Raw genomic sequence first — 22,556 nt, 5'->3', positions numbered from 1 at the left:
GCTCATGCCCAGCACTCCCTTCCCCTTGTTCATGAAGCTCACGTAGAAGCAGAGCCTTACAATGACCCCAGGTGTCAGGGCTGGACCAACCGCCCTTATAAGATTTTTAGGGCAGCCATAACAAAGCACCATACGGTAGCTTAAAACATTGGGAATGTCGGCTTTCACATTTCTGGAGGTCAGAAGTCCAAAATCACAGTGGCAACAAGCCATGCTTCCCCTAAGACTCTGGGAGGACCCTTCCTGGCCCCTTCCTGGCCCCTTCCTGGCTCTGGTGGCCAGCAGTCCCTGGTGTTCCTTAGTGTGTAGAGGCATCGCCATGATTTCTGCCTCTGTCGTCCCATGATCACCTTCTCTCTGTGGGTCTCTGTCCTCACATGGCATTCTCTTCTTATATGAACATCAGTCATGCTGGATTAGGGCCCTTCCTAATGACCTCATCTTAACTCGGTTACCTCTGCACAGACCCTATTTGCAGTAAGGTCACATTCACAGGTTCTGAGGGGTAGGACTTCAGTGTATCTTTTGTGGGGACACAATTCAACCCATAACACCCTCTATCTTGGGTCAAGTTCCCCAAGCAGAACCTGAGATGAGATTCTTGTTCAAGCAATGGATTGAAGGTGTGCCTTCCAGAGAAGGAGGTGAGAGAATCAGGGGAGGGCAGGGGCAGAGGGGAGCAAGGATGTGGTCTCAGAGGAAGGTTAGCCTCAGCCTGACTCCATGGGGTCTCTGAAGAATGAATTCTACCATAGAGTCAGTCCCATTTTTAGGCCCGGGAACCAGCTTCCTACCCTCATGTCACTCCATCGTTGGCCATGAGCCTCCCTGGGTGTCATCTCCCAAGCACGGTGGTCCCTTAGGCTAAGGATGATTATCTGGAGAAAGAGATCTTCTCTGCTGTGAGAAGCCAGTTCTCACTGCAGCTGAGCATCTGCGTGGGGCATGGATGTCAGCCCAGCACTTCCAGCAGCTGGTTTGCAGAGGGGGCACAGATGTGCCTGCTGCCTTCTCGCCTCTCCCCCTCCACTGCCCATCATCTCTTAAGTTTATACATTTAATGATTGAATGTTACTTTTGGACAAATCAGATTCTTGCCCACTTCCCACTTAATAAATACAGAACAGTAAGCAATCTTTTCCATGTAAGCATTAAGATTATACAGTTGACCCTTGGACAACATGAACTTGAACTGCATGGATCCACTTATGTGCAGATTTTCTTCTGTTTCTGCCACTCTTGAGAAACCAATCCTTCCTCTTTTTCAGCTTATTCAATGTGAAGACAATGTACCAGGATAAAGACCTTAGTGATGATCTACTTCCACTTCATGAATAATACGTATATTTTCTCTTCCTTATGATTTTCTTTTCTTTTTGGGAATTGCAGTGATGAAATTATGGCTCACTGCAGCCTCAAACTCCTGCTCAAGGGATCCTCCAGCCTCAGCCTCCCAAAGTGCTGGGATTACACCTGCACCCATTGCCTTTCTTTTTTCTTTCTTTCTTTCTTTTTCCTTCCTTCCTTCTTTCTCTCTCTCTCTCCCTCCCTCCCTTCCTTCCATTCTTCCTTTCTTCCTTTTTCTTGATGTTGTCACTCTCTTTTAATTATAGACATTCTCATCAATGTACCCAAATTGCTTTTTAAGGAGAATGTGATGATATGACTATGGTTTACTGACTTCCCTCCCATGGTGAAAAACGTAGGCTTTCCCACCCCATTGATACTGGGTTTAGCCATGTGACTTGGCTTGACCAGTGGTAGGTTAATGAACAATATGGAAGCAAAGGCTGTGAGTCTTGCCCTCTTATGCTTGCCCTTGTGCTGTGAGTCTTGCCCTCTTATGTTTCTATCAGTGCCACAAGAACATATCCTGGCTAATCCACTGAACCAATAAAGGAGGGAAGATGTGGGGAAGAACCAGACCCAAACAGCTGCTCAGAGCCAAACACATTGGATTCCAGCTACCTTGGACATTGTGGGAATATGTGATCCTTGTTTTAGGCCATTGGATTGTGGGATGATTTGTTACACAGCATCACTGTGGCAGTGACTGATTGCCACCATAGAGCCAGGTGTCCTTGTCAAACTCGTCAAACTGCCTAGAAGCATAACTGCCCCATTCCCAGCTGGACTGCCTGCTAAAGTCAGCGTGAACTGACACAGTGAATAGCTTCATTCTAACTACTTCAGGCAACCTTGAACTTCTTGCCACTCAATATTTATCAAAGGCTTGATTAAAAGAAACAATATTTACAAAGGACTGTCTGAAAGTTATGCTGTCCATCCATTGCCTGAATCCCGTAAAATACCTTGCCGCATTAATCGCAGGTGGCAGAGGGCTGTGTCCTAGGACTAAATTGTTTTTGCTCTCTCAGAACAGCTTCTATCAGGTTGTGTTCTGGCATGATCCCGTCAAAGTATCACAGAGGAAATTATAGGGGAAAGCTTCATGACACTTGTGTTTGTATCTGCTATACGGACATCGTTGGGGATGCTCTGTGAAAAGGCAGGGGATGGGGAGTGAGTTTTATTATGACTGATACCTTTGTAGTGTTAATTCTTGACTATTTAAACAATCTCTTATCTACTACTCCTGTCTGCAATTTCCCCCCACACTAAACTTCCCTGAATGCTTTTGCTTGAGTACTCTTTAAACTATAACGTTTCTTATTGTACATATACAGATGCATACATATATATAGAAAAATATATAATATACAGACAAACACAGAGAGAGAAATAGAATTTATTTCTAAGACTTTCAATCAAAGATAATGTCTGTTTAAGAGTCTGGGTTTTGTATCCTGACTGTCCAGTTTGGAATTCCACAGTATTTACCTTTAGTGAACTATGTAATCCATCTCTGCTACTCAAATGAAATCTAACAAGACGTTCAAGTGGGTCTCAGCGCAAGACAACTGATGCTCTTTCCGAGTAAGTTGCAAGTCCATTATATAGGTTTTATAAACGAAGTGACTCACACTCGTTTCGTAACTTCACTATTTACCCACAGAAATCGAATAAAAGTACTGGAGGCTACTGGAGAAGAAAGAATATAATTTTTAGAAGAGTTTTTCTGCTCTGAGTCCTGTACTCTCACAGAAGAGAAAGGATTAGATGTTTTTCTGTTCACCTCAAGTCAAGGGAGTAGTTCTTCCAGAGAAGTTGAGGGCATGATGACATCTCCTGCACTCATGAAGACACAGTGGACTGCTCTGACCCACGCCTGAGACCCTAAATGGAAAGAAACAAGCTAACTGTTGTGATGGGAAAAGGCAAAATAAAGTGGCTGTCCTCAGCAGCCTTCACTATCAGAGTCTCTGAGGACAAAGGATAAACAAGTGTTTCCTGTAGGTTATGCATGAAGGAGCATCATCATCCTGGAGTCATCCCAGAAGCTGCCTGGGAGTCATCTGAAGAAGCAAAAAGATCACCGTTGAAAGGAGATGGAGATACCACCAGATGCTTTTTGGCTGGAGAAGGAATTCATATCTGACCATCTAAAGAGAGATGCTTTCATCAGCAATAAGGGAACCGAAGGTGGCAGATCCTAGGGAAGTAAGAGAACCCATAAACATTGCGCTTGGCAAAAATGATGAGCCCTAAACACCTGAAAACCCAGAGAGTGCCAACACCAGCTCTCTACGCTCTCCAGGAACCAAGTAACAATGTTCCCACCCCTTGCCCACCTTTCCTCCTCAGCCCAGCTCCTCCCACCTACTCCCAGGTAGATCACTCTCCCAAGCTGGGAACTGGGAATAATGGCAACCATGAATGATGTATAAAGTATTGATTACTATCCTGGACTAGACGTATTAGCTATTGACAAGAAAATGACCAGAAAACAAATGAGACAAGCTAATTTAAATCTATGAGCAAGAGGGAAATGAGTCCAAAGGGATCATTTTAAAAGGCAGTGGCACAAAGGAGGTTACTTTGAGATGACATCCTACAAGCCATGCTATTTCACTGTGTTGGCAATAGGCGAATAATAATGGCATCTAACTTCCTACGAGGGAAGGAATAAATGACCTCGTTATGAATAAATGAGCTAATGTGTGTAGGGCACTTAGGACAGTTGCTGGCAATCCTACCAGCAATTGATTGCCTCTCTGATTAGTGGGTTGATTTTAGTTATGAACGTTTTCAGTTTAGAGTTCAAAAATTGTTAAATTTATATATAAATATATGTATTATATATTAAAATTAATATAGGAATTTTGATCAAAAAAGATTAGTACTATTTTTAGTCATTAAACTACAACTTATGTCATTAAACATTCTTCAAAAGCAAACTTTTTATGGTTACAAATATCCCATCCCACAATAGTACAATCATATCTGAATCATTTAGCTGCTCCTGGATTATTTGAAAGTCACTGTGTTAAACACAGCTCAGCCTGTCAGCACTCTTCCTTTCCGGCCTTAAGTCCCTCTGCATCACAGCAGGCCTCCATCATGTCAGGATTTTCGCCTTATCCCAAACAGGAGAAGTAGCTCTAGCATCTTCATTTGTTTCTTACACAATGAACAAAAATTGTTTTGTTCACCAACTCCTTTTAAAATTCTGTCCATCCTTCAAGTCAAGTTTAAATGCCATGACTTACAGGAAGCCTTCCCTGATTTTCTTCTCTTCCTTTACCTGGCTCCAAGTGGAAATACTTGTCATCTGCCTTGGTAGAGTTTGACACTTTCTGTGGCACTATTTCTTCTTGTTTTTCTGTCATAGTTACTGAATTTGTGTCTTATCTCCATATCTAAACAGTAAGCAGCTTGAGGGCAGAAAATGTTCCTTTCTCATTATGACATTTATTCACCAACATCTGAGCATATATACTACATGTCATCTATTGTGCAGAGTAATGAGGGGACTAAATAAACAAGACACGAGCTCTGCCACTAAGCATAATCATATTTAGTATAAAAACAGGTACTATAGTAGGTTATATTATTTTTTCCAAATACACACTTCCCCAGTCTGTGAAAAGATCGTATCTACTGACATGATCCATTGATCGAATAGACTTGGCCCGTTGACTTCCTTGGTGGTCCAGGTAGCCTCTGCAGCATAACAAAAAGCTCTACATCTTAGTGGCTGAAAACAGCCATGATGTGGCAGCTCATGATTCCGTCAGTGGGTAACCTAATGTAGGCTCCACTGTGTGGTTCTTCTGCTGATCCTGCCTGGACTAATATTGGGCTCACTCCTGTGACTGCAGTCAGCTGGGGCTCTACTAAGCTGGATGGTCTTTAATTCCTCACTTACATGACAGGAAGCCAATGGGCAAAGCTGTCTTTGGGTGGGCCTCTCCAGCTGGCTCACTTGGACTTATCTACAGAGTGCTCAAAGGGCTCCAAGAGCAACAGAGAGAAGCACTTTTCTCTCTCTCTCATTTCTTTCTTTCTCTTCTCTCTTTCTCTCTTTCTTTCTTTCCAGATGAAGTCTTGCTTTGTCATCCAGGCTGGAGGGCAGTGGTGGTGCCATCTTGACTCACTGCAACCTCTGCCTCCTGGGTTCAATTAATTCTCCTGGCTCAGACTCCCAAGTAGCTGGGATTACAGGCATGCACCACGATACCTGGCTATTTTGTATTTTTAGTAGAAACGGGGTTTCACTATGTTGGCCAGGTTGATCTCAAACTCCTGGCCTCAAGTCATCTGCCCACCTTGGCCTCCCAAAGTACTGAAATTACAGGCATGAGCCACTGCGCCCAGCCAGACAAGCACTTTTGAAACCTCTGTTTGTATCAGTAAAATAATAGAGAAACTTTGCTATTCATCAGTGGAAGCAGAACATTTATGGCATTAAAAGAGGTCATCATGTGCCAATTCAAATTGAAATTATGAGGGAACAGAAACTATGAGATTGAGAAAAATATCGAGAGAATAAACAAATGGAATCAACCGATAAGAGGAAAAACAGGAGAGATAAAGAAAGGAGCAGGGATTCCAAGAGAATTCAAAAATCCCCGTCAGCTTTCGATGTAATTCCAAGTTCAACTGTACTCTTGTAATAAATTACAATAAATTTCCTCATTCCTAATTCACTTGAATGAGTCTCTGTTTCTCGGGACCAAAAAGACTTGCTATAACAAAGTTAGTGCCGGGAGTGGGATTGCATCGAACCAGACACTCAGAAGATGCGCAGGGTGTTTGGAATGGTAATCAGGGCAGCAAGACAGCCTTTATAACCTGGGATCAAACGCTATCATTCCATTATAAAGAGCAATGTAATGGTACATTAAGCTACCGCTTGTGGGTTGCCTATGACTCAGACTACCTCCACGGGTGAGGCTTTGGAGGTTTGCTTAGCCATGGAGCAGTTGAAAGGAGATAAGATATCAGGTGGGGGCTCAAAACAGCCATGAACAATTTCCAGTGGCTGAAGAATAAGTTCTGTAACTGGGTTGTGCAGCTGAACGCAGACCTTTGGGAACACAATGTGACCCTACTGAGTAATGACTTTTATGCTTAGAACTGACACAATAAGTCCCTTGAAAAGCAAGTCTAAAAATGGCTATATGCCTTGCTGAATTGCAGCATGGGCAAAATTCTCAATGTTAATATTTTCTATGAACCAGGTTGAGTATCTGATTGATAAAGACTGAGAATTTGCTAATAAACATGGGGTATCTGGAAGATATTCAAAGATTTGGAGATCCCCTACATTCTAGACTCCCATTTTATCTCCTCCACTGCCATCCTCATAGAAGTTACTCTGTCTTCATTAAGAATGGGCCAGCCGGGTGCGGTGGTTCACGCCTGTAATCCCAGCACTTTAGGAGGCCAAGGCAGGTGGATCACTTGAGGTTAGGAGTTCAAGACCAGCCTGACCAACATGGTGAAGCCCTGCCTCTACTAAAAATACAAAAATTAGCCTGGTGTGGTGGCAGGTGCCTGTAGTACCAGCTACTTGAGAGGCTGAGGCAGGAGTACCACTTGAACCCAGGAGGCGGAGGTTGCAGTGAGCCAAGATTGCACCACTGCACTCCAGCCTAGGTGACAGAGCAAGACTCTGTCTCAAAAAAAAAAAAAAGTGCCATGGATAATGTTGATGCTTCTCCTAGGTTCCCTGGGGTCACTTTCTACTGTTTTTGTGGGTCCTTGGTTTTGATACGCTTTTCCTTACAGGGGCCAGCCTCTTGCTTAGAGAACTGCCCTGTGCTGCTGGAGCCCACCCTGGTCACCTTCTTCATGACTTTGCCTGACAGCACCATGCTTGATTTTGTCACCATCTTTGCAGAATACTCATAGTTGTGGCCTGGCTTACAGGGCAGAACCAATGTTCAGGATCACAAAGCATTTGCTGGGCTCCCCAGAATTTTAGGAAAGAAAAAGGCTGGGCACAGTGGCTCATGCCTATAATCCCAGGACTTTGGGAGGCCAAGGCGGGCAGATCACAAGGTCAGAAGATTGAGACCATCTTGTCTAACATGGTGAAACCCTGTCTCTCCTGAAAATACAAAAAAAATTAGGCGGATATGGTGGCAGGCCCCTGTAGTCCCAGCTACTTGGGAGGCTGAGGCAGGAGAATCACTTGCACTCGGGAGGTGGAGAATGCAGTTAGCCGAGATTGCGCCACTGCGCTCCAGCATGGGTGACAGAGTGAGACTCCATCTCAAAAACAGAAAAAAAGAAAAGAAAAAGAAAAAATGAGAGGTGGAGAAAATTGTGTACATACCTAAAATGTTTTAAAACTTTCCTCTTGACCAGGCGGTGGTAGCTCACATCTGTAATCCCAGCACTTTGGGAGGCCAAGGCAGGTGGATCATTTGAGGTCAGGTGTTTGAGACCAGCCTGGCCAACCTGGTGAAAACCCATCTCCAACAAAAATATAAAAATTAGCTGGGCATAGTGGCCAGCAACTGTAATCCTAGTTACTTGGGAAACTGAGGCGGGAGAATCTGTTGGACCCTGGAGGAGGAAGTTGCAGTAAGCCAAGATGGTGTCACTGTACTGCAGCCTGGCCCACAGAGTGAGATTTTGTCTTAAAAACAAAACAAAATGACAACAACAAAAAAAAACACACAACAAAAATCTTTCCTGTTAGTAAATTTGCTTTTGTTTATCTTTGAGAAAAAGGATTGTTGTTTGGAATATCAGAAAATCACTCAGAATTATCTCCACACCAATTCAAATGAGAGTCACATCTGGGAAGCTCCTATGCCTGGTCCTTTGGGAACAAGAACAAGAATGTAAATGTGCTGTGTTAAGGAGTTAAGGACAGCACCAGCACAAAAAGAGGAGAGATTATAATTTTTTAAACAAAATTCTCTTTCATTTGGATTGGGACTAATTCATGAATCCCGTTGCAATTAAGCTGAGTGAGCACAGGCTGAAACCAGCAAGTTCTCCAGGAAGAATCTTTCTTGGTGAAATTGCTTTGTAGATTGAGGGGGTGAGACCCTCTACATTACAATATGACTTTTCCCAGCATCTTGTCTTTTTATTATCAACAGTAAACATGCATCGAGCACCTGTTATGTGTGTCTCGCTGAATTGCATGCTGGACATGTTTTAATGTCTGTTTAAGGAGGATTTTACCCGTAAGTGGTTTTCAAGGCCATTGAAAGAAAGATAGTTTAGTTACATAGGAGGTTCAGATCTAGAGGACAAAAGGACGCAGGCAGAGCAATACGTGCAGTGATACCCTTGACGCCGCCATGAGGGGCTCTGCTCTGCACAGGAGAGCCTCTACTCCAGCTGTGTCCAGGAGTCAGGGAGGTGAGTGTCCCAGGCAGCTGTGGACACCAGTCCACAAGCGCTTCTCATGCCTGTGGCCCCAAGGTAAGTAGTTACCCTTTGTAAAGGAATTATTCAGGGACGTCTGTATCGAATACACACATCTTCTGGCCAGAGCCATGTCCTGGCTCGCTAGTACTCCACGTGGGTCTAAGAGTTACCCTCCTCTCAAGGATCCAGATCTTGTCTCCAAACAGCCTCCTCTTCCTCCCTTGGACCGTTAGGGTCTGTGTTAGGCATCTGCTGTATTTCCTGGCCCAGCCTCCATTCTTCTTTCTGCTGCAAGTAATCCTTTCATTTGCCTTTGAGGAACTGTGGTTACAAGCAGCATTCTAGCCACAAGGCCTATGAAGAGCTGTGAATGTAGGAATTCAGAGTCCAGGATATGAAGCTGCTATGGTTGAGCCCTGGTGATGCCATTTACCAGCTAAGTGACTGTATTAGTCTGTTCTCACACTGCTAATAAAGACATACCCAAGACTGGGTAATTTATAAAGGAAAGAGGTTTAATTGACTCACAGTTCCACATGGCTGGGGAGGCCTCACAATAATGGTGGAAGGTGAAGGAGGAGCAACGTCACGTCTTACCTGGTAGCAGACTAGAGCATGTGCAGGGGAACCCCCATTTATAAATTCATCAGATCTCATGAGACTTCTTCACTATCTGGAGAAAAGCACCAGAAAGACCCGCCCCATGATTCAGTTACCTCACACTGGGTCCTTCCCACAACATGTGGGAATTGTGTGAGCTACAATTCCAGATTTGGGTGAGGACACAGCCAAACTATATCAGTGACCTTGGATTCAAAAGAAAAACTTGATGGATAATGAGAAATAGCCAAATATTTGTGTCTTATAAGTAAAAACATTAAAACAAGCTTGGAAACCTCTTGATGCTTGACCTCATGTAGACCACCGGTTCCTAACTTGAGCCCATGACCCAAACTGTGATTGGTGAAGCCTATGGAGGTGTTGTAACAGTGACTCACGGAAAGATGCTATGCTCTGGCCACAGCCCTTCCAACAAACCACAGGCCGTATGCAGGAGACCAAGTTTGGGGGTGTTAGGAAATGGCCAGATCATAACGATGGCAAAAGCTGTGCTTCCTCCTCACAGCAATAATTTCAGAGATGCAACAGCTGTTCTCTGAGGGGAGGATTACAGGTGGATGCGGAAACTGATGCCATGTTTGCCCATGTTTGCTTCTCTAACAGACGCTGCCCATGCCTGCTCACAATGCCTCGCACCCACCCTTCCTGCACAGGCCAACCCTACTGTCCCCTACTGTTAGCACTTACGATGCTGGTGGCCATTTAAAGCTGTCAGACAGAGCCCCCTCTTGCCCCAGAACCTGCTCAGCCCATGCCTGAGGCAGGCCACAAGTGCCAGGGACTTAATGCCTAGGAGCAACCCTCAACCCTTGGGAGTTGGTCTTTACCTCCATAGATGAGTCTAAATCATGTTCCACACAGGATCCCAGGCAGGATCAAGTGTCCCTCTTTTCCCACTCCACTTCCTCACTCCCTTACCAGTGCTGCTTGGCATTGCTTCTGAATAAATGACTTGCATTCAAGTCTCAGTTTTAGGGTCAGCTTCTGGAGGATCCCAACCTAAATGTACAATGTACATTCCTGAGAAAAAAAGGAAGGGGTAGACAGAAGAATCTAACAGCTTGGGATGTCCTACAAATAAGACTTGGAATCTCAGGCCAGCTTGCTTATTAGGATAATCAGTCTTACATGAGATGGTGATCAGTTTCCAAAAACAGTCATATTTAGATAATTCCCTTTCAAGCTGCAGGGTCACAATTTTTTTTTTTTTGGAGACAGAGTCTCAGTGGCCCAGGCTGGAGTGCAGTAGCGTAGTCTCACCTCACTGCAACCTCTGCCTCCTGGGTTCAAGCGATTCTCCTGCCTCAGCCTCCCGAGTAGCTGAGACTACAGGTGCCCACCATCACGCACAACTAATTTTTGTATTTTTAGTAGAGACGGGGTTTCACTATGTTGGCCAGGCTGGTCTTGAACTCCTGACCTTGTGATCTGCCCACCTCAGCCTCCCAAAGTGCTGGGATTACAGGCATGAGACACCGTGCCCGGCCCACAAGTCTTTATTACCATACTAATAGGTAATAAAGACTACAGGGAGCAAGGTGGACCCCACACAAGGCCCTTAACTGCTATGATTCAGTATTCTTATCTGTACAGTGCCAGTAACAATAGTAACCACCTCATGGGTTGTATAAATATTAAGTGTTCTAATACTTTTAAAACAGTGTCTGTAACAAACGTCCAACAAATACTATTTGCTTTTATATTTAGGAAGTCTCCTCCTGGAAGCCTAGAACTGGTCCTAAGCTGAGCTCACTAATTTCCCCCAAACCCATTTTTCAATCCACTGTCTTCCCTGGAAGGATTAGCTGCTAATTGTTTAAATCAACCCAAACTGGCTGACATGGTTCGGCTGTGTTCCCACCCAAATCTTGAATTACAGTTCCCGTAATCCCCACATGTCATGGGAGGCACCCATTGGGAAGCGACTGGATCATGAGGGAGGTTTCCCACATGCTGTTCTCTTGATAGTGAGTGAGTTCTCATGAGATCTGAGGTTTTATAAGCGTCTGGCATTTCCCCTGCTTACACTCATTCTCTCTCCTGTCACCCTGTGAAGAGGTGCCTTCCCCCTTATTGTAAGTTTCCTGAGGCCTCTCCAGCCATGCAGAGCTGTGGGTTAATTAAGGCTCTTTTCTTTGCAAATTGCCCAGTCTCAAGTATTTCTTCACAGCAGTGTGAGAACAGACTAATACACTGGTCTATGAAATAAAGGCTGAAACAAGAAGTCAGTTTTTGAATCAATCAATTCTTGTGACTGAAACATCCTGGGAGGGCTGGTATTGGGCCAAGTGGGCCCAGTGGCTCCAGACCTATATCTTTCTCTCCATGCCCTGGCTCTGCTCTCTCCACATTCATTCATGACAGAGACACCCTTGTGGGCCGGCATTGACTATGTGCTCTTTCCCATCTGGTGCTAGTGAGGTTTCTTCCACAGAAAACCAATACCTGGGCTTTAGCCTGATTGGATCAATTTAGTCCATCCGCTCATTTCCAGACCAATCATGATGGCCAAGAGGAGGGAATAGTGCTGACTGGTTTATGACAGAACCTCCTGTCCACCCCACAGACCACCAAATCATCCTTAGGAGGATTACAGATGGACATGGGAATAAAAATAGGCATGCTGCCTGCAAGAGAAGAAGGAATGAATGCTGGTGGCCAAAGGCACCAGAAAATGTTGACCTCCCCTACCTTAGTCTCTGGCACCTCCTTCTACCAGTTGCTCATTCTAGGAAGCTTAAGTCCTTCCTCTTCCTCTGTCTTCTTTCTTTCAATGTGCATGATCCTTTTATTAATTGTCCTCCTAAAAATCTTCTCAATCCAGCCACTTCCCTCCATTCCCATTGCTCAGGTCCTGATCATGCCCAGGCAAGCCTTCAATAGCAGTCGGAAGACAGAAACCTAATCTGTTATTTTAACAGAGAGAAGTTCATATAAACGTTGTTAATTTTGTAATTGAAATTGTTAAACACGAGCTCTAAGATGTCACAGAGGTAGCAACTTCAGAAAGCAGCTACCAGTCTAAGACTGGGGAGTAAAAAGGAAAAGGCTGGAACTACTGAAACTTAGAAGCATGGAGAGGGCACCATGGAGTTGAAGTTCAGACCCCTGAAGAGGAGCCCTGGGCAGCTTTGGGCAGGTGTCTCCCGACAGAAGAAATGAAGTTACTTGGTATGTGTTAAAACGACGGCAAATTGCTGCAGTGGACGGAACTGCTGCTGCAAGGTGAGGAAGCGAGGCTGGGAAGTTGCTGTCAAGAACTGAAAGTAATCAGGAACAGGAAGCACCCAGAAGTGTGGCTGGGTGATGCTCATGTGAACAGGAGGTGAACTGAAGGGCACAGGTCCCTTCTCATTTCAGCCTTGCAGTTCCCGCAAGCACCCCGTGTTGTCAAAGCCCCAAAGAAGCAGCTAGTAAAGCAGAAATGAGGCTTCAGCCCTAGTGATACGGGCAAACCCCCAAATTGGGGTCCTGCCCAGGAGGGTTCTTGGCTTTACTCAGGAAAGAATTCAAGAATAAGCCGACAGGGAAAGAAAGCAAGTTTATTAGCGCCACCGTGCTCAGCAAGATGGCTGCTTCATGAATGGAACACAGCTATCCCATAGGCAGAGGAGCACACAGTAGCATGTGTGGGTTGCTGGCTAGCTCTATTTACACCCAGTATAAGAAACTGTATACCTTAATTATATGCTAAATAAGGGGTGGGTTATTCACAAACCATCTGGAAAAGGGATGGAGAATTCTTGGAACTATTTAGGACAACTTCCAGGTCGTTGTCATGGCATTTGTAAACTGTGATGGAGCTGATGAGAGTGTCTTATGCAAATGCGTTATAATTCCTAGTCCTAGCTGGTTTCGGCCGGTTTCTTTGTCGCATCCTGCTCAGATCAGCAGAATCATGAAAACAAGTCCTTCTGATATCTTGCCTCACAAGGATCACAAAACACCATATAGAGGAATGAGCTTGGAGCTAAAGAGACAAGATCTTATTAACAGTCACTGGCTTCCTAAACAGCTCTCTTAATTCACTCCTCATTTTCCAATCTATCCTTTATCCCTACCGCCCCAACTCATACCCAAAAGCATCATGGCATCCTGGCTGGACCAGTGAAGATTGATAGTGGCTTCAACTGGGAAAAGTGTGGGATGGGAAGAGGAGTTAGGCATCTTGGAGTCCAGATTAGTGCACCCATGCTGAGACTTAAAGACAGTGCCCCCTCGTGGCCAGCACCCTATTGGGGCTGTGAGTGGAGAGTCAGATTTTCCAAGTCGATTCTCGATGTTAAATTAGCTTTAACAATTTGAATGTTTTTGGCTTTGTAGAGATATTTTTATTTGAATTTGCAAAATCTTTAATAGTTCCATAAAAATTATAATCCTAGAAGATTAATATGCATTTGTACATAAATAACAGTTTTGTCTTAATACAAATAAGTTATCCCTGGGGGTTCACAAACTGTTTTTCCTTTAAGATGGGTCCATGCATTACTCAAACTGATGAAAAGGAAAATGCCATCTAACTCTTGGACGGGAGGTATAGGCAGCACCAACCTGATGTTCTCCTAGCCTGTAAGACGGGAAAATGGCAGAACCACAAGTGTGTGAGCGCCAGAAGATACTGTTACATTTTTTGGATGTGTTGAGAGCTTGAGATGGTTGAAAAGCTTAACAGAGATGTGGAGGGGGGTAACTAGATGATGGGGCTAGATAGGTATTAGAGAAAGACAAGCAGAGAAGCATTTGATGCCATTAAATATGACCCTTTGTGTTTAGAAATGTACCTGCTGATTAATCTGCCATCTGTGTCTGCAAAGGCACCGATGTGCTGAGAGGAGAGGGTGATTAGGGACCATTACAGAAGATGATGTGGCATTTGAGTTGGGCCTTAGAAGACTGGAAACATCTTAAGAGATAGAGGACTAGGGTGAGAGCCTGCCAGGCTGGGAGAATGACGTAAGCCAGGGCACAGAGGAATGGGGGGGCTGGATCCCTGGAGGAGTGGGAGATGACGTGTGGAGGCTTCAAGGCACCAGGTTTTGCAGGGCTTGAATTCCAGGTGAAGGAGCTGGGATTTTATCATGAAATAAAGGAGGAGAAGATCCTTGCTGTTTTCTGAAAGAGGAAGGGCAAAATCGAAATTTGTTATTACGGTTCTCGTTTTTCCATTGAGGAAGGGGACACCCAGAGTTGTGGGACACACCCTAAGATCACAGTGCGGTTTAACAGGTGTGGAGAAGCAGTGCCTACTCCTGTCTCCTGGTCTGCCAGGGCACATCACAGTTGACACCGTGTGCCTGGCTGGAGTCGGGAGCCAAAGGCCTCATTTGCATCTCTCTCTGGCAGGCAGGACTGCCCTGCCACCGGAGGGAATCGTCCACATCACCCCTGACACTATGCTGGTGACAATTGGGACTGGAGGTGTTCCCAGGCCCTAGTTCATCTGGGAGATGTACAACCATGCAGCCGTCCCGGGGCTGCCATTAGCTCTTTATCTGAAAAGGCCAAGCAGCTCCTGCCCTGTAAATTATATCTCATTTCTTTAAAAAAATGTGTGTGGATGGAGAAGGGGCAGAGGGATGCAAGGGAGGAGGAAGGGAAGGGGGGCAGCAGGGAAGGGTAAACAGATAAAATTAATGGGTTTGGTGCATGCCTTTTGACCATTTTGCTTTAGTCTATTGATGTGGATTTTTCCCCCTACCCTGGGAGTAATCAATTTTTCGGTGGATGGGCAGAATACAATAATTTCAAGCAAACTCTTCAAATGGGTTGTCATTAATTTGCCTTTTGCTGGTCCTCGTTCCCTCAGAGTAAGATGTGTTTAGCCTTCTCGGAACACTATTGGAGGTATCCTCTGGGGACTTGTGGGGGCTGATTGGCACAGGGCAGGGAATGCAGACGTGGGAGGGGCGAGGAGAGCTGGTGCGGACTAATGAAGGCACAGTGTTTGCTCATCTTTACAGAGTCACTTATTACTGCTAATTGGGAGGGACAGTTCAAATAAGCACAGAGAAGCTGTTGTCACAGGATCGTGACATGGTTTTAAAGAGGCCTCCCCTTCTCCCTGAACTCCTGCCGCAGGCGGGCTGGATGCCTGGGCTTTGCAGCCTCCATAGAGTGGAGGCTTTGTCAGGGCGCTCCATAGAAGTCAGCCGTCCTAAGAAACCTAGGTTTGGCAAATCATCGCAGGGAACCACAGACAGACACGCAGCTGCCTGGGACACTTAGAAAGTCAACAGCTGACGGAAGGGGAGGCCTCCGAGCTTGGCTGTAAATGGACTTGAAGATGTGATCGGAATTAATTTACACAACATAGTTAGAGGTTGTTTTCTTTAAAAGGCCTAATTGGTTTTAAAGAACATTCATTTGCAGGAGTGTTAAAATATTCATAACCTGACATACATCTCTTAGGGTTTTGCTGCTTTCTCTTTTGGTTATTTCCCTTGTAAGAAGACATTAATTTCCTTTCCATTCTATTAAATAGATATGAGTGAATGGGCCATGCCCATCCTATGTTATAGCCAATATTTCCAAATTATTTGGTTACATTTGTGCCAACCAGTTAGTCATTAGTGAAAGCTATTAAAAAACACCTGGGGTCTGGGCGTGCTGGCTCATGCCTGTAATCTCAGCACTTTAGGAGCGTGAGGAAGGAGGATCACTTGAAGTCAGGAGCTTGAAACCAGCCTGGGCAACATGACGAGACCTTCACCTCTAAAAAAAAAAATACGAAAAATAATTAGTTGAGCGTGGTGGCTCACACCTGCAATCCCAGCACTTTGGGAGGCTGCAGTGGGAGGATTGCTTGAGCCCAAGGCTTCGAGGTTATAGTGAGTGATGATTATGCCACTGCACTCCAGTGTGGGCAACAGAGTGAGATCCCACTTCTGAAATAAATAAATATAAATAAAAATAAAGAAAAACAAAAAAATAAACAAACAAAAACCATCTAGATCTTCCTGGTGTCCACAGGAAGGAGTCGAAACTGCCCCAATTCATTCATTCTACAAAAGTGTTAAATGCTATGCTACTATAGGCACTAGGGACACAGCCGTGAACCAGATTCAGTCCCTGCTGCTGTGAGTTCTCATTCCTATGGAAGGCAGGGGCACTGAGCATGATCAAGTGATGAACAAGGTCGTTTCAGAAGAGGACAAAAATGCAGGGATGTCCCCGTGCCAATGTTTTACTTGGCTTTTCAGACTCCTGTGTTTACTCTTGTGGAAAACAAGACAAATCAATGCTCCCAAAAGACAGGTGGTGGAGCCCATATCTTTGAGGGAATCCTAGATAAGGCCAGGTTCAACTGCCTGGTTTTAGATACAGGAAATTTCTGATTCAAAATATAATCCTGTTCTGAGGAGGTATGTGTAACGGATTCTGGTGATTTAGTGTCAGTTGAGAACGTTTGTCATAAGCCAAGTTTTTGGTGCAAAGCCGCAGTCCCTTTTCCTTTTTCTTTCTTTTTTTATTTTTATTTTTTAGATGAAGTTACGCTCTTATCGCCAGGTGTTACTCATCATGCAGTGGTGCCATCTTGGCTCACTGCAACCTCCACCTCCTAGGTTCCAGCGATTCTCCTGGGTCAGCCTCCTGAGTAGCTGGGACTACAGTCATGCACCACCACACCTGGCTAATTTTTGTATTTTTAGTAGAGACAGAGTTTCACCACGTTGGCCAGGCTGGTCTCGAACTTCTGACTTCAGGTGATCCACCCACCTCGGCCTCCCATAGTGCTGGGATCACAGGTGTGAGCCACTGTGCTCGGCCCCTTTTCTTTTTATGACTCAGATTTTTAGTAAAAGCATTCTATTTAAAATACAAGTATAAAACCAAGGATCCAATCTAATCATCCTCATGGACTTCAAGGTTCTGAGTTATATCCTGGGGCAGGGGCTTATAGAAGGTTGAGGTGAGGGTGAGAGAGAGGCTTAGGTTGGATGCTGGTTTCATCCTTGCTCTAACTTGGTTCATGGTTCCTGTGATTCGCATCTCAAAACACACACATACAATGTGGTGGCTCATGCCCGTAATGTCAGCACTTTGGGAGGCCAAGAACAGAGGATCACTTGAAGCCAGGAGTTCAAGACCAACATAGCAAGAACTTGTCTCTGCTAAAAATTTAAAAATGAGCTCATGTGGTGGCACACACCTACAGTCCCAGCTACTTGGGAGGCTGAGGCAAGAGGATCACTTGAGCCTGGAGTTTGAGGTTGTAGGGAGCCATGATTGAGCCACTGCACTCCAGCCTGGGAAACAGAGTGAGACCCTGTCTCTAAAAAGAAAAAAAAAATAAAAATACACACACAAACACATCAGCAGCAGCAGCATCACATACACACATATCCAAATGGAAAAGTGTAGGTGGTAGCAGCCTCAGAGAAAAAAAAGTCGTTTTTCTTCTCCTGAACATTGAAATTTACATTATCTATTTATGACACAGACAGATGGTATGAATCTGGGCTTCCACTTTGAAAGTATTTTGAAGAAAATGACAGACCTTCCCCAGTGAAGAGAGCAGCACTAAAAAAAAGAAACACTCATTTATGAAATTCATGTAAAGCCATTCCTGCAAACTTTTGCATTTGTTTTTTGAGATTTAAACTGGAATGATCTGCTGTCAAATCAGACTGATGGGTAAGCATTCGGATGCTTTTCTAGAGAATGTAAGCCTTGGTACTTAACAAGAAATTAGTGGGGTTTCTCAGCATGGAAAATAGGAAACTATTTGCTGGGTGATACATTCCATTTTAGATTTCCTGTGATATGTTAAGAATGAATTTGTTGTTCATTGATACCTTCCAAGAGACCCCAACATAGGGCAAACAATGTCCCCTTCACTTCTGCATGAATGCGTCCAGTTCTTTTCTTCACATCTGGAAGTCATTTATTTTGCCCTGAGACATCTGCAGAGGCTGTTGACATGCGATGGAGGCAGGGGAGCTGGCAAGCATGGCGAGTCCATGGACGCCATCACTCTTGGTGAGGCCTGGCTTTCAAGAAGAGGACCCACTTCCCAACTGGGAGATGAGTACAGGTTGGCCAATTAAGAAACCAGTTGAATGGGCTTTAAAAAAACCATTTCTTAAAAATAAAGAATTTGTGTTGCTAAAGTGAATCCTTCAATTGGAGACCTGAAAGGAACATGTCTGGCTCAGCTCTCTGTGGGATTTCATTCTTAATGGGCATAAGCAGAAAATATCTCTTTGCAGGCAGGGAGGTATGTGTGTGTATAAACTGATGTTTAATGTTGAAATCTTGTTTTGAAATAGCTCCATGTGATGGCTGCTTTGACTCCTTTGTATTCTCATTGGTCAGAAGGTGTCCTTGGGAGTCTGTCATTAGCAAACATCTAGGAGCACAAATCAGAAGCACAGAGCTGGATGCTTTGGAAAGGTAAAGTGTATCTGTTGATGTAGCCAGCTGGAATCTCTTCCTCTGCTTTCAGAGCATATGAAAATAGTCGGCATCTCTAAGTCACGGCTAAACTGCAGGGCTGTGCCATGTTGAGAATGAGCACTGTGCTCTGAATATAGGATGAGAGATGTATAAAGCCCCACTGACCTCCCCACCACCATCTCACTCCCTAGCCTGAAATGCGAGCCTTAGAGCTTTATTTTTATTCTGTTGTTACAGATTCGGCAGGCACATGTGCAGGTTTGTTACGTGGGTATATTGTATAATGCTATGGTTTGGGCATCTAGTATCAAGAACTCAAACCCATTTACAATAGCCACACACACACAAAGAATACCTATGAATACTTCTAACCAAGGAGGTGAAAGACCTCTGTAAGGAGAACTACAGAGAACACTGATGAAAGAAATTGTAGGCAACACAAGCAAATGGAAGAAAACATCCCATACTCATGGATAGGAAGGATCGATATCATGAAAATGACTACACTACCCAAAGCAGTCTACAGATGCAATGCAATTTCTATCAAATCACCAATCTCATTTTTTTACAGAATTAGAAAAACTGATTTGAAATTCGTACTGAACCAAAAAAGAATGTTAATAACCAAAGTAATTTTTGGCAAAAAGAAGAAATCTAAAGGCATCACATTTCCTGACTTCAAACTATACTATAAGGCTATGGTAACCATAGCAGCATGGTCCTTGTACAAAAAAATAGACACATAGACCAATGGAACAGAATAGAGAACACAATCATAAAGTCACAAACCTACAATCAACTGATCTTTGACAAAGTTGACAAAAATAGACAACGGAAAAAGGATACCCTGCTCAATAAATGGTGCTGAGAAAACTGACTAACCATATGGAGAAGATTGAAACTGGACCCCTCTCACCATATACAAGAATTAACTCAAGATAGATTAAAGACTTAAATGTAAGACCTGAAACTATAAAAATCCTAGAAGAAAATAAAGGAAAAATTCTTTTGATTTAGGCAAAATATTAGACCTTTCTGGGAGCAGCCAGAATTGTCCTTTCCCAGCAGCCTCATTGAATATGAAAATCTCTCTGCAAAGGGCAATTCTTAGAGTTACTATCACTGCAACTTGATAGGAAGGACAAAATAGAGAGCATGAGAATGATATTTGGAGCTACAGGTTGGGAAGAGAACTCCAAAGACTGGTGTGGCTTATTACATAATTTTAACAAGGGCTTGATTTGCTGAAGACTCAAGGAAGGAATTTAAATGGCCAAGGAAGAGGAACAAGGATGTCAAATAGGATTGTTCCCCAATCAAGCTGAATCCTTCCAGGCTTTTACAGAGCACATTCAAGGGAAGAGGGCAAGAGGGGGCAGCCCGTTGGCATATGCAATGAGAATGCAGTGACAGCAGTGGGGTAGAGAGACTATTATGATGGACAGTGTCAAAAGGAAGCCACAGAGGAGAATGTCTCACACTGGAGTCAAAGGGAGAGAGTGAGTTGGTCCACGTGGTGGACAGCATGCCATTGGCCTGAAGCTAATGTGATGAGGTAGTAGTTCATAGGATTAACAACGGAAATCTGGTGTGTTTTTTTTTTTGAGACAGAGTTTCACTCTTGTTGCCCAGGCTGGAATGCAATAATGGGATCTTGGCTCACCGCAACCTCTGCCTCCCTGGTTCAAACAATTCTCCTGCCTCAGCCTCCTAAGTAGCTGGGATTACTGGCAAGCACCACCACACCCAGCTAATTTTGTATTTTTGGTAGAGACGGGGTTTCTTCATGTTGGTCAGGCTGGTCTCGAACTTCCGACCTCACGTGATTTGCCTGCCTCAGCCTCCCAAAGTGCTGGGATTACAGGTGTGAGCCACTGTGCCCAGAAACCTTTTACTTGAAACCCAAGAGCTTCTTCCAGTCCCTACGGAGAAATCATGTACTTATGAATCAGAAACCAGATCTATAGATATTGCCTACTAGGGAACAGGAGGTAAATGAGACAGGCAAGCTGAAGATTATGGCATGTAACAGAAAGATTTGGAGGCATAGCTTGCAGAGTTTTCCTGCTCCAAGAGAGGAGATAAAAGTTGCCATGATCTGGTCGAGCCTGGTGTCTCGCGCCTGTAATCCTAGCACTTTGGAAGGCCAAGATGGGAGGATCACTTGAAGCCAGGAGTTTGAGATCAGCCTGGTCAACATAGTGAGACCCCATCTCTATTAAAAAAAAACAAAACAAAAGTTGCCACCATGATCTGAGCACATAGGGGAGGGAAGGACACCACAGGGCCGAGAGAGGGTGAGGCTGAGAGAGCACGCTTGCCTTCCATAAGCCATAGTGTGGAGGTGCGAGGAATTTGCTCAGGCATTCATTTCACAGGTATTTATTGAATGCCTGGGCTATGCCTGTTACTGATCTGTGCACCTGGGATATATCCATGGACCAAACAGGAAAAGATCCCTGTCCCCATGGAGCTTGCATCCCAACAGAAAAGACAGACAGTACACAATAAGCAGAGATCAACAAAATGCATAGCCTCTTAGGGGATGGAATGAGAGAAAAGTAGAGGGGTAGGGGATCCGAGTGGCATGGGGGAGTTATTTAGCAGTGGGCCTCACTGAGCCAGATGGCAGCCAAGCCGTGAAGGAGGTAAGGGAGAGAGCGCACAGGCAGTGTGGCCTCATGGCCCATCACAGCTATCCAGTAGTGCCCCTGTTCCCAGTAGACAGCCCATCCATGGCTGACTTTGGAATGGAACTTGTCTCCTTCCACAAGATTCTTTTCAGTCCCTCAAGACTCATTCTGCGAAAGCCACCAGCTTCTGACAACCCAGCACATTCCCAGAGTGAAGGAATAGGATGGAGATTCTTTGAGATGGTGGCACAGAGTTAGAAAGCCTTGATGATGATCAAAGCAGATTGGGGCAGAAACAGGTTGCAAACTTACCTGCTGAGTTAGCACAGAGGTGGGACCCACACCCAACGCTGATCCCTTCTATTTCAGAATCTCACCCAAAACACAATTCCAAATGAGCTTTTAGATACTGTTTTGTTTTATTTTATTTTATTCCTGATTGGGTTTATACTAGACAACTGACTGTCCCCAGGAATCAACCTACATCTATGACACCTTATTATTGTTATTTTTCAGGCTTGTTTCATTTTGACTATTGGGCCATTACACCTTTTAATAATTATACTACATGTTAATATTTTTTCTTGGCAAAAGTTGTATCGATAGTGCTATTTGTGAAATCATAAGTTCACTAGAAATAAAGTAGTATAAATAAAACTAAAAATGGATGAGAACGATGAGATTTTTATATCCCCAATTTCTGAGGTTGCCTTGATTTTAAAATGCTATTTCTGACAACATTACCACACACTAGAAATTGAAACTTCATCTTCCAGCCTGTCATTCACCCGCAGAAGTAGCCTGATAAGCAGTTACTGACCAGGTGTGACCAGATGTCCTAATTTTTAGCTTTGTATATGTGATCATGGGAGAAGTGGTGTGTGTGTGTGTGTGTGTGTGTGTGTGTGTGTGATGTCCGTTTGTAGTTTGAGTCCTCAAGAATACTTGAGCCTCTCTACTTCTTTATTTGGAAACAATCGCAAAGGCTGAAGCCCCAAGGAGCTATTTGGTTCTTGGAGTCATGAAGCCCAAGTTCCTACAAGCCCTTGTCCTTTGCTAGTGGAATCTTTCCTTTGGGTATAAATATGGAGCTTTCCTGAGCAACTCTGATGATGATACCTTCCGTATCTATCCAAAAGTCCAGTTTACTAGTCAGGAGTGTGGGCTGGG

This window comes from Aotus nancymaae, unplaced genomic scaffold (assembly GCF_030222135.1).
Source record: "Aotus nancymaae isolate 86718 unplaced genomic scaffold, 86718_ANA_hifiasm-v0.15.2.pri h1tg000001l, whole genome shotgun sequence".
In the NCBI taxonomy this organism is placed as follows: domain Eukaryota; kingdom Metazoa; phylum Chordata; class Mammalia; order Primates; family Aotidae; genus Aotus; species Aotus nancymaae.
The sequence above is the reverse complement of the archived record's forward strand: the minus strand, read 5'-3'. Positions refer to the sequence as shown.